The sequence below is a fragment of the Diabrotica undecimpunctata genome, chromosome 2 (assembly GCF_040954645.1).
Source record: "Diabrotica undecimpunctata isolate CICGRU chromosome 2, icDiaUnde3, whole genome shotgun sequence".
Lineage (NCBI taxonomy): Eukaryota > Metazoa > Arthropoda > Insecta > Coleoptera > Chrysomelidae > Diabrotica > Diabrotica undecimpunctata.
The window spans coordinates 136,555,395-136,567,922 of NC_092804.1; the positions used below are offsets into that span (position 1 = coordinate 136,555,395).

The following is a 12,528-nucleotide window of genomic DNA, read 5'->3' on the forward strand; positions in this document are numbered from 1 at the left end:
TTCCGATACCGGGAATCGAACCCGAGCCTCCTGGGTGAGAGCCAGGTATCCTAGCCACTAGACCATATCGGAATGACGACAAAGTTTTCCCTCTAATCATTACGCCAATTGGAGCAGTACAACCGATTTTAAATAGACGGATTCCGAGAAAAAAAAATATGTTGATGCTGTAGATCGAATAAAGATATTAAAATATAGCAGAGTAATATTAAAAAGAACAATAAAAAAGTTTATTCCTTATAGCAAAAAGGGACACTTGTGTAAAAAAATTAAATTAAAAGATTTTAACAGAAACAGAAAAAGGTCACAGTGGACGGAGGAGGCCATTGAAGCTGCAATGAATGCCGTACGAAATGGTATGGCTGTTCATGTTCATAAGGCAGCACTTACATTTAATATTCCTCGGCGTACGTTACGTAACCATCTAGCTAGTGGTAATTCACAAAAACGACTTGAGCGGCCTCCAGTACTTACAAAACCTCAGGAAGATGAATTGGTTAGGCGTATATGAAGATTGTGTGACGTTGGTGTGAAGAAAAAAACGTGTATGCTTTTGTCAAAGAGACAGAAATAAGGCATCCATTCTTGGTTAAAAAGAAGATAGCTGGAAAAACATGGATGACATTGTTTTTTTCTAGGCATCCTGACATTGCAAAGCGTCGGGCTCAAAAACTCAATTTGGCCAGAGCTTAAAAATTGAATCGTACAGTGATTAGTGACTGTTTCGAGAAACTTCGACAGATTTTATATGAGAAAGGCTTAGCAGGGAAACCTGCTCAAATTTACAACATGAACGAAAACGGATGCCAGTTTACACTGCATCATCAACAAACTATATTGGTTAGTAAAGGTGCTAAAAGGGTGCATATCGTTGCACCAGATCACGGCGAAAATATAACAAACGTGGCATGTGGCAACGGCATAGGCAATAGCATTCCGCCACTTATCATTATAAAAGGGCAACGAGTTAAACCAGAATAGTATTGTAATCTTCCAGCAGAAACAAAAATTATAATGACGAAGAAAGGAAGCATGGCAGCAGATGTATTCATAGAGTGGTTAGATCACTTCTGCCGATTCAAAAATCCTGGACCAGCCCTTTTAATTTTTGACGGAGCTTCATCTCATTTAGACATTAGAATTGTAGAAGCTACAATAAAAAAAGGTAACTCTGCTTTATCTACCGTCCAACACCACCCCTAAGCTTCAACCAGTCGAAAAAGCAGTCTTCAGGAGTTTTGAATCTTACTGGGATGAGGAGGTTTAAATTTTTGGGTGAACCATAATAACGAACGTACCATCAACCGAGCAAGATTTGGGCAAATATTTAGGCCGGTTTGGAAAAACGCAATGACGCAAAAAAATATTTGTTCTGGATTTGAAGCAACTGGAATATGGCCATTCAATCCAAATGCTATTCCGGATGTGCCTTTGCACCTAGTTGTCTGACACAACGAGAGATTAAAACAACTGTCAAAGATTTTCAAGAAAATCCTACAACCGAACCAAAAATTGAAACAACTGGCAAAAAGAATACAAATTTCGAAGAACAGCTATCCTGCAGCGGTGTAAACACAAATAATAAATGCAAAGCATTCTCGAGTAGTGAAAAAAGGAAAATTTCCAAAAAAAAAAGGACTGACCAAAGTTTTTCAAACTTACATCTCAGATGAAGACAGTGACTCATCTGGGTCTTACACAAGTGGTACAGCTTCCAGCGAGGATTATAGTCATGCAGTTTACACGTCAAATAAATATGATAAAAATAAGGTTGCAAAAATAAGTGAGACAGAGCCATGTGAAGAACTAAATGCAAGTTTTAGTTCCAGTGGTTTGCTGATTACACTGGAGTTAAAAGTATCAACAAAAAACGTCGATAGGCCATTAATGCGAAAGCACAAGAAGATACCAGAGATTTTTTTAGTGCACAATCTCATAGCTCAGCAAAACCAAAACCAAATTAAAAAAAAAGATTCATGGTACTGTTTCTTGTGTGATGAGGATAGAGGCATAGAGACAAACATTTTTTCGTCTCTTTATATAGTGGAAATAAAGATGATAATGTGACAATATGAGATATACACGATTCGTCAAGATAGCGACCAAAAATACATTTAACTTATCATCGCTCCCTCCAACACAAGATGCAGCTCGTTTTCATGGTCATCAGTTTATCACCAGGAGACACTGCGATCCTGATGATTGGGACTGGAAAACTTTCAAAACCCAAGCTCCCTCCGAACTTCTGAAAATAATTTTCTGCAGATGCAACGGATACTGTAAAAGTATGTGTGGGTATGGTTGCCGAAAAGCGGGCCTCAAATGCTCTGCAGCGTGTCTCAATTGTTCCGGTGAAACCTGCAGTAACATTATGGGAATATTAAAATTATTTGAAAAATTCGAAGAATTTTTATTATAAATTATAACACCCAATCGTTAGGACAACAGTTCGAGATGGATAGATAAAATAAGAAAACCTATTACCAGAGAAATCGCTAAAACTACGAAACCGCACAAGACTAAAAGAATAGTGGTAATTTATAAAGAAACATTGAATATTCATATAAACATCAATGAAGTATCCAAAAATTATACACACCATAATAAGCTTATAAAATAATTTCCAACAGTGCTTGCTATAAATAATAAAAAACTTTCGAAGATAATTACGAGAATTTGCTTCTATAAATCCGATATGGTCTAGTGGCTAGGATACCTGGCTTTCACCCAGGAGGCTCGGGTTCGATTCCCGGTATCGGAAAATATTTTATTAGTTTTTTCAAAAAAATATTAAAATACTACTAAATCTATTTTCCGACTACACATGCTGTTAATTAGATGCATTTGCATATGCTATATTAGGATGTTGAATGGTGAAAATTTGTTAGCCATAGTATCTAATTTTAGAGAATATTGTGCCTCTTATTCTAGTCACTTGTAGGCTCCTTTGTTGAGTTACTACAGGTTATTAGACGAAAACAATTTGCATAGTATTTCTGTTCCTGGTGTTGGCATATTTACTATATTTATTTATTTTTTTAGACACGGAATCCACGAAAAGTGAAGTGAAATTATTAATTTAGTATTCTAAGTAAGTCCATAGTAATTTCGGATATGTTTATAATACTATATGGATACTGTGTTATAGATAGGCACTTATACAATAGCAAAGCATTATGAAAATTGTTTCTGTCCTTGATGTCAGCATTTTTACCATTTGGATTTATTTTTCTAATACTCTAAATATTAAACTCTAACTCTCTTACACTAAAAAAAAAAAAATTACACTGACTGGATGCCTTAATAACACTACATGGCAATGAAAACAAGAATTTGTAAATGGAGAATAAGACCAATAATGACTTATGTATCAGATAAAGACCAAGAATGAAAGAGAGCTTAATATATTAGAAGCAAATGTAAGATACAAGGTATAAATGAGTGAATAGAAAACAGAAAAAAAATAGATTAACTATATTTAAATGGATGAGACCTCTTCTTCTTTGTGTGCCGTGCTCATTTTCAAGCGTTGGCTATCGTTGTATTAACAAGCTGATGAAATGTTTCACGATCGGCAGCTAGATGACACAGTTCCTCGACCGTTCGGCCTGTCCATTGTCTAATGTTACACAGCAAGGACAGTTGTTTTCTAACGACCCAGCGTTTTCCTTCGATTTTGCCCTGAATGATCAACCGGAGTAAGCGATATTTAGGTCCACTCATTATATGGCCGAAATATTGGACCTTTCTTATTTTGATGATGTTGATCAATTCTCGCTCTTTGTGCATGGTCTCTAGCACAAGTTTGTTAGACATGTGTGCTGTCCATGGGATTCTGAGCATGCGAAGGTAACACCACAATTCGAACGCTTGTAATTTATTAAGACTTTTTATTTTTGTTGTCCAGGTTTCACATCCATAGAGCAAAGTGGATGAGATGTAGCACTTCAATCTCTTAGACGTATGGTCAATGACAGACTTCTATTGCACAATACAGAATGCCAGTTTATAGAGTTTTTTCGTGCAATTTCTATTCTGGTCGACATTTCCTCGTCACTTTCAATCCTACAGTCAATCCATCTACCCAGATATTAAAGTGTTGGCCCTTTCTAGAATTTTGTTTTCTAATTTTAGTATTGAGTCTTCGATATTAATTTTTCCGACCACCATCCATTTTGTTTTCTTTGCTTTAGTTGTTAAGCCTTTTTCAGTGCATTCGTTGTTTACAGCGTTTAACAGGATTTGAAGGTCTTCTAGACTCTCTGTCATTATGGCAGTGCCATCTGCGCATCTGATCTTATTAATAATTTCACCACCGATATATATATATATATATATATATATATATATATATATATATATATATATACTTTACCCGATAATTCGATCGTATTTATATATATACATATATATATATATATATATATATATATATATATATATATATATATATATATATATATATATATATATATATATATATATATATATATATATATATATATTGTTATGATATGTAAAATCGAGAAAAATATTGGTTTGTTTAAAAATATTTCAAAATTCAATAACATTAAAATAATTCAGATAAGTAGGATAATATCCAACAAACATTTCTAAGAAGGAGAGTTATTAATTTCTTGAATTACCTGTACCAAACAAAAAGTAAGCTTTGCATAAATTATTTCTTTGTTATACTTGAGTGACCCGCATAATTTTAAGTGAAAACAAAAAGACAATTGAACGGGGTTTTCCAAAATACATTAATGCAGTGATTAGGGACAAATAGAAGAGATTTTAGATAGAGGTTTTTGTTAGTTTTTAAGAATTATAGAAAATATTATTTGTAAATAAGTTTTAGGAAATTTTATAATTATAGGTAAAAATTTGTTTGTTATCGAAATGAAAAAATGGGGGAATTGTGACGAGTTTTGATTGGCGGAGATTGAAAAAGGTGGGATAAGTATGTAGGAAAAAGTTTAGCGAGATTGAGGAGGAGAGAGAAAAAGTCAGTTGGTTTCCAAGTCTGTAAGAGGAACAGGGATTGTTCTCTGGCGGTTCCTGAAATGTAGCAAGCAGTAGTGCGGAATGTTAGTGAGTTTTTGTGGAGTTAGTGTATCTGACAGGAGCTGAAGCAGCAAAATATTGTAAGTCATATTTCTCTACTTATATTCCAAGAGTCACTGTTCAGGCCAACGAGAGATTCAGTTTATCGTAAAAAGAAGATATTCCAAGAGTCATTTTTCACTCGGGCCAACGAGAGATTCAGTTTATTGAGAGGAGAAAAGGCTATCATAATTTGAATGATTTGTGCTTTTGAAGGAGATCATTAAGGACGATATACTTGCAACAATCTGTGTAAGATTGCTGATTACATAGGGAGCGGTTGAGAGGAGATAATACAGTCTACAAGGAACAAGGATTTGGACCACTCATCATCAGAGAGAGATATTTTTGTTTTCTGCAGTTTTTTTTTCTTTTATTGATAACACAATTTTTACACGTAATTTAGAAAGGATATAAATATTTTGATTAGGAGAGTTAGAATAGTTTGGGATTTTGAGATTTCAATTAATATTGTTTGTACCATAAATTTTGATTGTTCACGTACGGAGAACAAAATTTTGAGAATCCTTATATGAGGTTTGTTTATTGAAAACGTTTGAGTGTGAATTATTTCATTATTTTTATTTCAATATATAGTGTTAGATCATATGTGTTTTTTATTATTCCGGTATTCTCTGGACCTTACCTTTCACATGTAATAGCATAGATATTGAAGCACGAATTTAACCCTGAGATAAAAGAATTAAAAATTGTGATAGAGTCATAATCATATCATTTAAATAATTTTAATTAATCAAAAAAAATTAATTAGCTAATTATTGCTTGGCGCACCAAGACTTCAAATATCACAATAACTGGCTTCCAAAACGTGGGGCTTGAAAATATCGCAGCTTTACATTTGAAGGAAGGGAAAGAGATCTGGAATAAGTACAGGTGATCCAGAGAGAAAAACATATAACATTGAGGGAATTTGAATTTGAAAGTATTTTGACAATTTTTCCAGGGAATATAAATTTGATTTATTGATTGATCGTAGTTAGTGGATATTTACTGCTATTGAATTATTTGATTTTATATTATTTACCAATCGTACATTTGATATTTATTTTGAATTATTTGAATTTTACTGATTGCATATTTGATATTTGTCGTGAAAATTTAATACATTTGGGGAGAAATATTGTCGTGTTCTGAAACATATAGAGTGTTGTAAAATTTCACATTTGGCGGGGACAAAAACAATAACAAAAAGTAACAACATGTCTGTCACAAGGAGACAAAGTAAAATGCAGGAAAGGAAGGAGGATAACAGAGAAGATGAAACAATTTTGGAAGAAGTATCGGATAATGAAGGAAATGTGACAATAGTTGAGGAGAGAAAAGAACTATCAGGAATAGATAAAATATTACAACTAATGCAACTACAGACACAACAAATACAAGAATCAACAAAACAAACAATGAATGAAACAGCAAAAAGAATGGAAGAAAACCAACGGGAAACAAGACAAGCAATAGAACTAAATAACAGGAATATAGAGCAGCGTTTGGAAAACTATGAACAAGAAATTAAAGGATGTGTTGAGGGGATAAAGAAAGAACTGATACAACAGATAGAAGAAATAACCATAAAGAATGCAAAACAAGAGACAGAGATAAAAGATATCCAAAATACGATGAAGGAAATAAAGATTGTCCAGAAAAAGGAATTAGAACAGTTAGAAGAAAAATTTGAAATGGCGCTACAAGAAGACAGGAAGGAAGTAGAAAGAAGATTAAAGCAAAATGAAAAACAAATGGCAGAAATTGAACTAAGAGGGGTAGAGAGAAAAGAAGTTATCATCCATGGAACAAGCGAGTCGAAAATACAATTTGGCGGGGATATTCGGAAAACACACCCAGTACCGTTTGTTAAAAATCTGAAAACCAAATTACAACATATTAGATATTTTGACGATTGCAAAGAAACAATTAGAAACCATTTGAAAGAAGGAGCAGCGTTATGGTATGAAAGCAAGGAAGATGAGTTTGAAAATTGGACAGATTTTGAAAATAAATTTCTCAACTATTTCTGGGGGAAAAATAAACAGAGAGAAATCAACCAAGAGCTACAGAATGGAAAATATCACGAAAAAATGGGAATATCTGAAGAAAGATATGCTTTGCAGATATATAACAATTCAAAATATCTAGAATACAAATATTCTACCGAACAGCTGGTAGAAATGATCAGCAGACATTTTGAGGAAACGTTGGAAGATCACGTGATTTTGAGAAACTATCAAGATATTGATAGTTTGTGCCAATTCCTTCAATTAAAAGAAGCGAAAAGAAAAGAAATGAGAAATAGAAGACAACATGACCAATATAATGGAGCGGAAAGAAGGTATTCATCAAATTATGACCAGAGAAACCGACATCCCAGATCAACAAACGAATATAGGCCGAGAAATTACAATAATTACAATAGACAACAAAATTACGATAACCGGAATGATACACAAAATAGAACAAATGAAAATCACAACAGGAATAGAGATGCACAAAATCCTCCGAATAGGAATACGAACGAACAAAGGGACGATAGAAATAATCAGAGCTTCCAACAACAAAATAGAAGGGAGATGAATCATGTAGCAATAGGAAACGACAGACAAATTTCTAATTCCAATCTAATATTTTTAGATGCATTTATAAAACATAAAGCGATTAAAATTGTGATTGATTCTGGATCGGAGATATCGCTAATCAATAAAAAACTAGTAAAAGAATTAAATTTGGACAGATTTGTGTATAAGATTCCTAGGGTTGATTTAGTGGGTGCAAACAATAAAAATTTGACGACAGTAAACGAAGGCTTGGGAGTACAGATAAGAGTGGGAAACAAATTCCATATTATGAAATGTGTGGTGATTGAAGATTTAAATCATGATATGATAGCGGGAATTGATGAATTGAGGAAAAAAGATATCACCATAAATTTTTCGGAAAATAAACTGGAAATCAGAGCAGAACCAGACAACACAGGAGAAGAAAAGCAAACAGATAGGAAAACAAATTCTGGAAGGATCAATGCACAGGAAAAACGCAAAGAAATCGATATGACTGTAGAGGATAAACCGAAAGTACAAGAACAAGATCTAACAGAAAAGAAAAAGAGAAGGAAGAAAAAGAAGAAGAGTTCGAAAAGAAAGCAGGAAAATAAGATGGAGACCAGAGAAAAACAGGAAATAGAAGGTACAGAAGAATTGTTGGCAACCGACGATAAAACAGAATGGAAGCAGGAAGAAAAAGAAGGTATCATCAGAGAAGTGAAAGGAATAGAAACATGGTGCTCGGAATACCAAAGGGAATTAGAGGATAAAAAGAAAACAGAAGAAAAAATGGCACTGATGGACGAGAATCCAGAATTTTGTGAAGAAGTATTATGGACAGTGAACACATGTGAACAAAAGGTGGATGAAAGAAAAATAAATTGTGGAAAAAACATGGAGAAGGAAATAGAGAAGATTTTAGGAAACCATGGAGATTTTGTTAATAAAGTAAATCAAGTGGTTAAAAATTATGAACTTTCTTTTAAGGGAAAATACTTGGAAAAATTTAAAACGAAAATATATCCAATCCCGTATAAAGACAGGCAATATACGGGGTATTTTAACATTCACGACATTTGTCAGTATCATAAGTAGATTTTAATAACATAGTGAAATAATTTGATCCTAGAAAACTTTTGTCATTTTTAAAATTTAACAAAGAGTTTTCGGCAGATCAAATGGCGGGGATTTGTTATGATATGTAAAATCGAGAAAAATATTGGTTTGTTTAAAAATATTTCAAAATTCAATAACATTAAAATAATTCAGATAAGTAGGATAATATCCAACAAACATTTCGAAGAAGGAGAGTTATTAATTTCTTGAATTACCTGTACCAAACAAAAAGTAAGCTTTGCATAAATTATTTCTTTGTTATACTTGAGTGACCCGCATAATTTTAAGTGAAAACAAAAAGACAATTGAACGGGGTTTTCCAAAATACATTAATGCAGTGATTAGGGACAAATAGAAGAGATTTTAGATAGAGGTTTTTGTTAGTTTTTAAGAATTATAGAAAATATTATTTGTAAATAAGTTTTAGGAAATTTTATAATTATAGGTAAAAATTTGTTTGTTATCGAAATGAAAAAATGGGGGAATTGTGACGAGTTTTGATTGGCGGAGATTGAAAAAGGTGGGATAAGTATGTAGGAAAAAGTTTAGCGAGATTGAGGAGGAGAGAGAAAAAGTCAGTTGGTTTCCAAGTCTGTAAGAGGAACAGGGATTGTTCTCTGGCGGTTCCTGAAATGAAGCAAGCAGTAGTGCGGAATGTTAGTGAGTTTTTGTGGAGTTAGTGTATCTGACAGGAGCTGAAGCAGCAAAATATTGTAAGTCATATTTCTCTACTTATATTCCAAGAGTCACTGTTCAGGCCAACGAGAGATTCAGTTTATCGTAAAGAGAAGATATTCCAAGAGTCATTTTTCACTCGGGCCAACGAGAGATTCAGTTTATTGAGAGGAGAAAAGGCTATCATAATTTGAATGATTTGTGCTTTTGAAGGAGATCATTAAGGACGATATACTTGCAACAATCTGTGTAAGATTGCTGATTACATAGGGAGCGGTTGAGAGGAGATAATACAGTCTACAAGGAACAAGGATTTGGACCACTCATCATCAGAGAGAGATATTTTTGTTTTCTGCAGTTTTTTTTTCTTTTATTGATAACACAATTTTTACACGTAATTTAGAAAGGATATAAATATTTTGATTAGGAGAGTTAGAATAGTTTGGGATTTTGAGATTTCAATTAATATTGTTTGTACCATAAATTTTGATTGTTCACGTACGGAGAACAAAATTTTGAGAATCCTTATATGAGGTTTGTTTATTGAAAACGTTTGAGTGTGAATTATTTCATTATTTTTATTTCAATATATAGTGTTAGATCATATGTGTTTTTTATTATTCCGGTATTCTCTGGACCTTACCTTTCACATGTAATAGCATAGATATTGAAGCACGAATTTAACCCTGAGATAAAAGAATTAAAAATTGTGATAGAGTCATAATCATATCATTTAAATAATTTTAATTAATCAAAAAAAATTAATTAGCTAATTATTGCTTGGCGCACCAAGACTTCAAATATCACAATAATATATATATATATAAATTTCTATGGAGTCAAATGCCTTCTCGTTATTTACCATAGTTATCCAGAGCGTGATATTGTATTCGTTTGATATTTCAATTGGTGTTCTTATTATTTTGTATTTGATCTATGGTGCTATAACTTTTTCTAAATCCTGCCTGTTCCCGAGGCTGATATCTATCTAATATGCTTGTCCAATAGTTTTCTAATTTATATTTATTTCCCTTTTTAAATATCAGTATTAAAGAGCATTTAACCCATTTAGGCCCACTTGTAGAAAACATAATAAAACCAATGATTTTTTATTAAATACATATTTAATTAAACACAAATAAAGATAATTTAAAAGCTACATGAAGAAAAAAAATTACACGTCCATTTTTTTTAACGTTGCGTTAACGCAACATTGGGACCATACATATAACATAAAAATATTTTTATTTTCACTTGTGGTTTCACTTGTGGTAGACTTTGAAACAATGTGGATGCAATGGTGTATTACATTTTTTACACATAAAAACAGTTGTACTTTTACATAGCCTACAACGTCTTTTTCAGTTTTTAATATTGCGTTCAATCATGTGGCCCACATTATCCAAACGCGAGGTAAATGGTAACTGGTAAGGATAAACTAGAGCCACGACCTCTAACATATTTTGTGCTACTTTTGTTAACACTAACAAGGCTTCGCACAAGTTCTGACCTAAAATCTAACTGCAAAATTGGGTTTTCCTCATGTACAATTCTGTAGAGTTTCCAGGCATTAACGACAGCAGAGCCTACATGTTTATAAATAACGGCCACCACCATCTTTTACCACGGATATTAATTCTATAATTTGATATGAGGTTGAATGCTCGAATAAATGAACTTTGAAAAATAAAGGCAGATATCTAGCACAGTTTTATTATTTAAATCTTACCCTGGCATGATTTAATTAATAAAACTGTGCTCGATATCTGCCTTTATTTTTCAAAGTTAGTTCTATAATTGGCAACTCCATTGTCATGTAAGTCCACTCCCCCATGCATTTATTATATTTAGCTATCTTGTTGGGTTGTGGGGTAGCGATATCTTTTCTTACCTTGCGATTGTATCGTTTTACGGGAAGAACAGGCTCTACTGGATCACAATTGGTTGCCACCGTCACCACATAATTATCGTTCCAAGGCACAACACTTATTTTATTAGTTTGATCGTAGCGACAATCCATAGTGCCGCGCTCTTTTTTTTTAATGGATTTTATGTTCTCCAACGGACAATTTAGCAGCCTGTTTTCACGTATTTTTCCAGTGGCAAAGTATCCAAAAAATACCGATAACAGTCGCATTGATATTCGATACGACTGATAAACCGAGCATACGCAAGACAAAATAACAAACACCACGTTTTTATCAGGTGAGTTAGGTTTACACAAGAAATTAGTCACTTCTATGTATTATTCTTATTGTCCCATAGTTGCGTTAACGCAACGCTATATTCAAAGTCCTGAAACGACATTATTTTCTAAAAACAAATAAATTTTACGTTAGACTATTATTACTTTATGTCCCTAAGCTATGAAAATATCTTGTGAATGATAAAATAATAATTCCTAAATATTTTAAAGCATTTTTTGAGAATGTACCTCGCTTGTAATAATTTGTATAGTTATTTTGCTATTTTTAACACTATTTCGAATTATTTTTTTTTTGCGTGAATTTTTTTCTGAATGGTTAAATCTTTCTTAACACAATACTAACTTCAATAAGAATGTAAAAAAATTACATTCAATGTGTTGCGTTAACGCAACTATGAGCCTAAATGGTTTAACCAAGCTGTGAGTACTTCGCTTATTTCTATATATTTATTAAAAATAGTTTTTAGCATTTTTAATACTATGTAATATAATTTCAGTAAAATCTCATTAACTGCAACAAATGTGGTAAATACTATTACATAAGAAACACTTTTGCTGTCAATACAATTCTCAGTGCCTAAGAATATTTAAAGAACAATAGCTTACACCGATTTTATTTTAAACCAAATTGGAATAAATGCCATAAAACAATAAAATATGAGTAGTGTTTGAGGTAAAATTAAAAAATTAAAAAAAAAACAAATATTAAAAGATAATTTTATTATAACATTTACATTTTATCTAAGGAATTATAAAAAACTAAACTATTAAAATAAATTTACATTTACATATATTGAACGACCGGAAGTCGCAAAATGTACAAATATATAAGGGGTTTTTTTCTTTTCTGGTAGTTAGGTCGCGGTTGGACGC

General features: G+C 32.5%; 2 non-coding genes across 2 annotated transcripts; one reads left to right on the plus strand and one right to left on the minus strand.

Moving 5' to 3' along the window:
- On the minus strand, positions 1 to 72 carry TRNAE-CUC (transfer RNA glutamic acid (anticodon CUC)). The gene has a single exon. It is a non-coding gene; the product is annotated as a tRNA-Glu (tRNA).
- Positions 73 to 2,689: 2,617 nt separating this feature from the next.
- TRNAE-UUC (transfer RNA glutamic acid (anticodon UUC)) lies at positions 2,690 to 2,761 on the plus strand. The gene has a single exon. It is a non-coding gene; the product is annotated as a tRNA-Glu (tRNA).
- Positions 2,762 to 12,528: the final 9,767 nt, after the last annotated feature.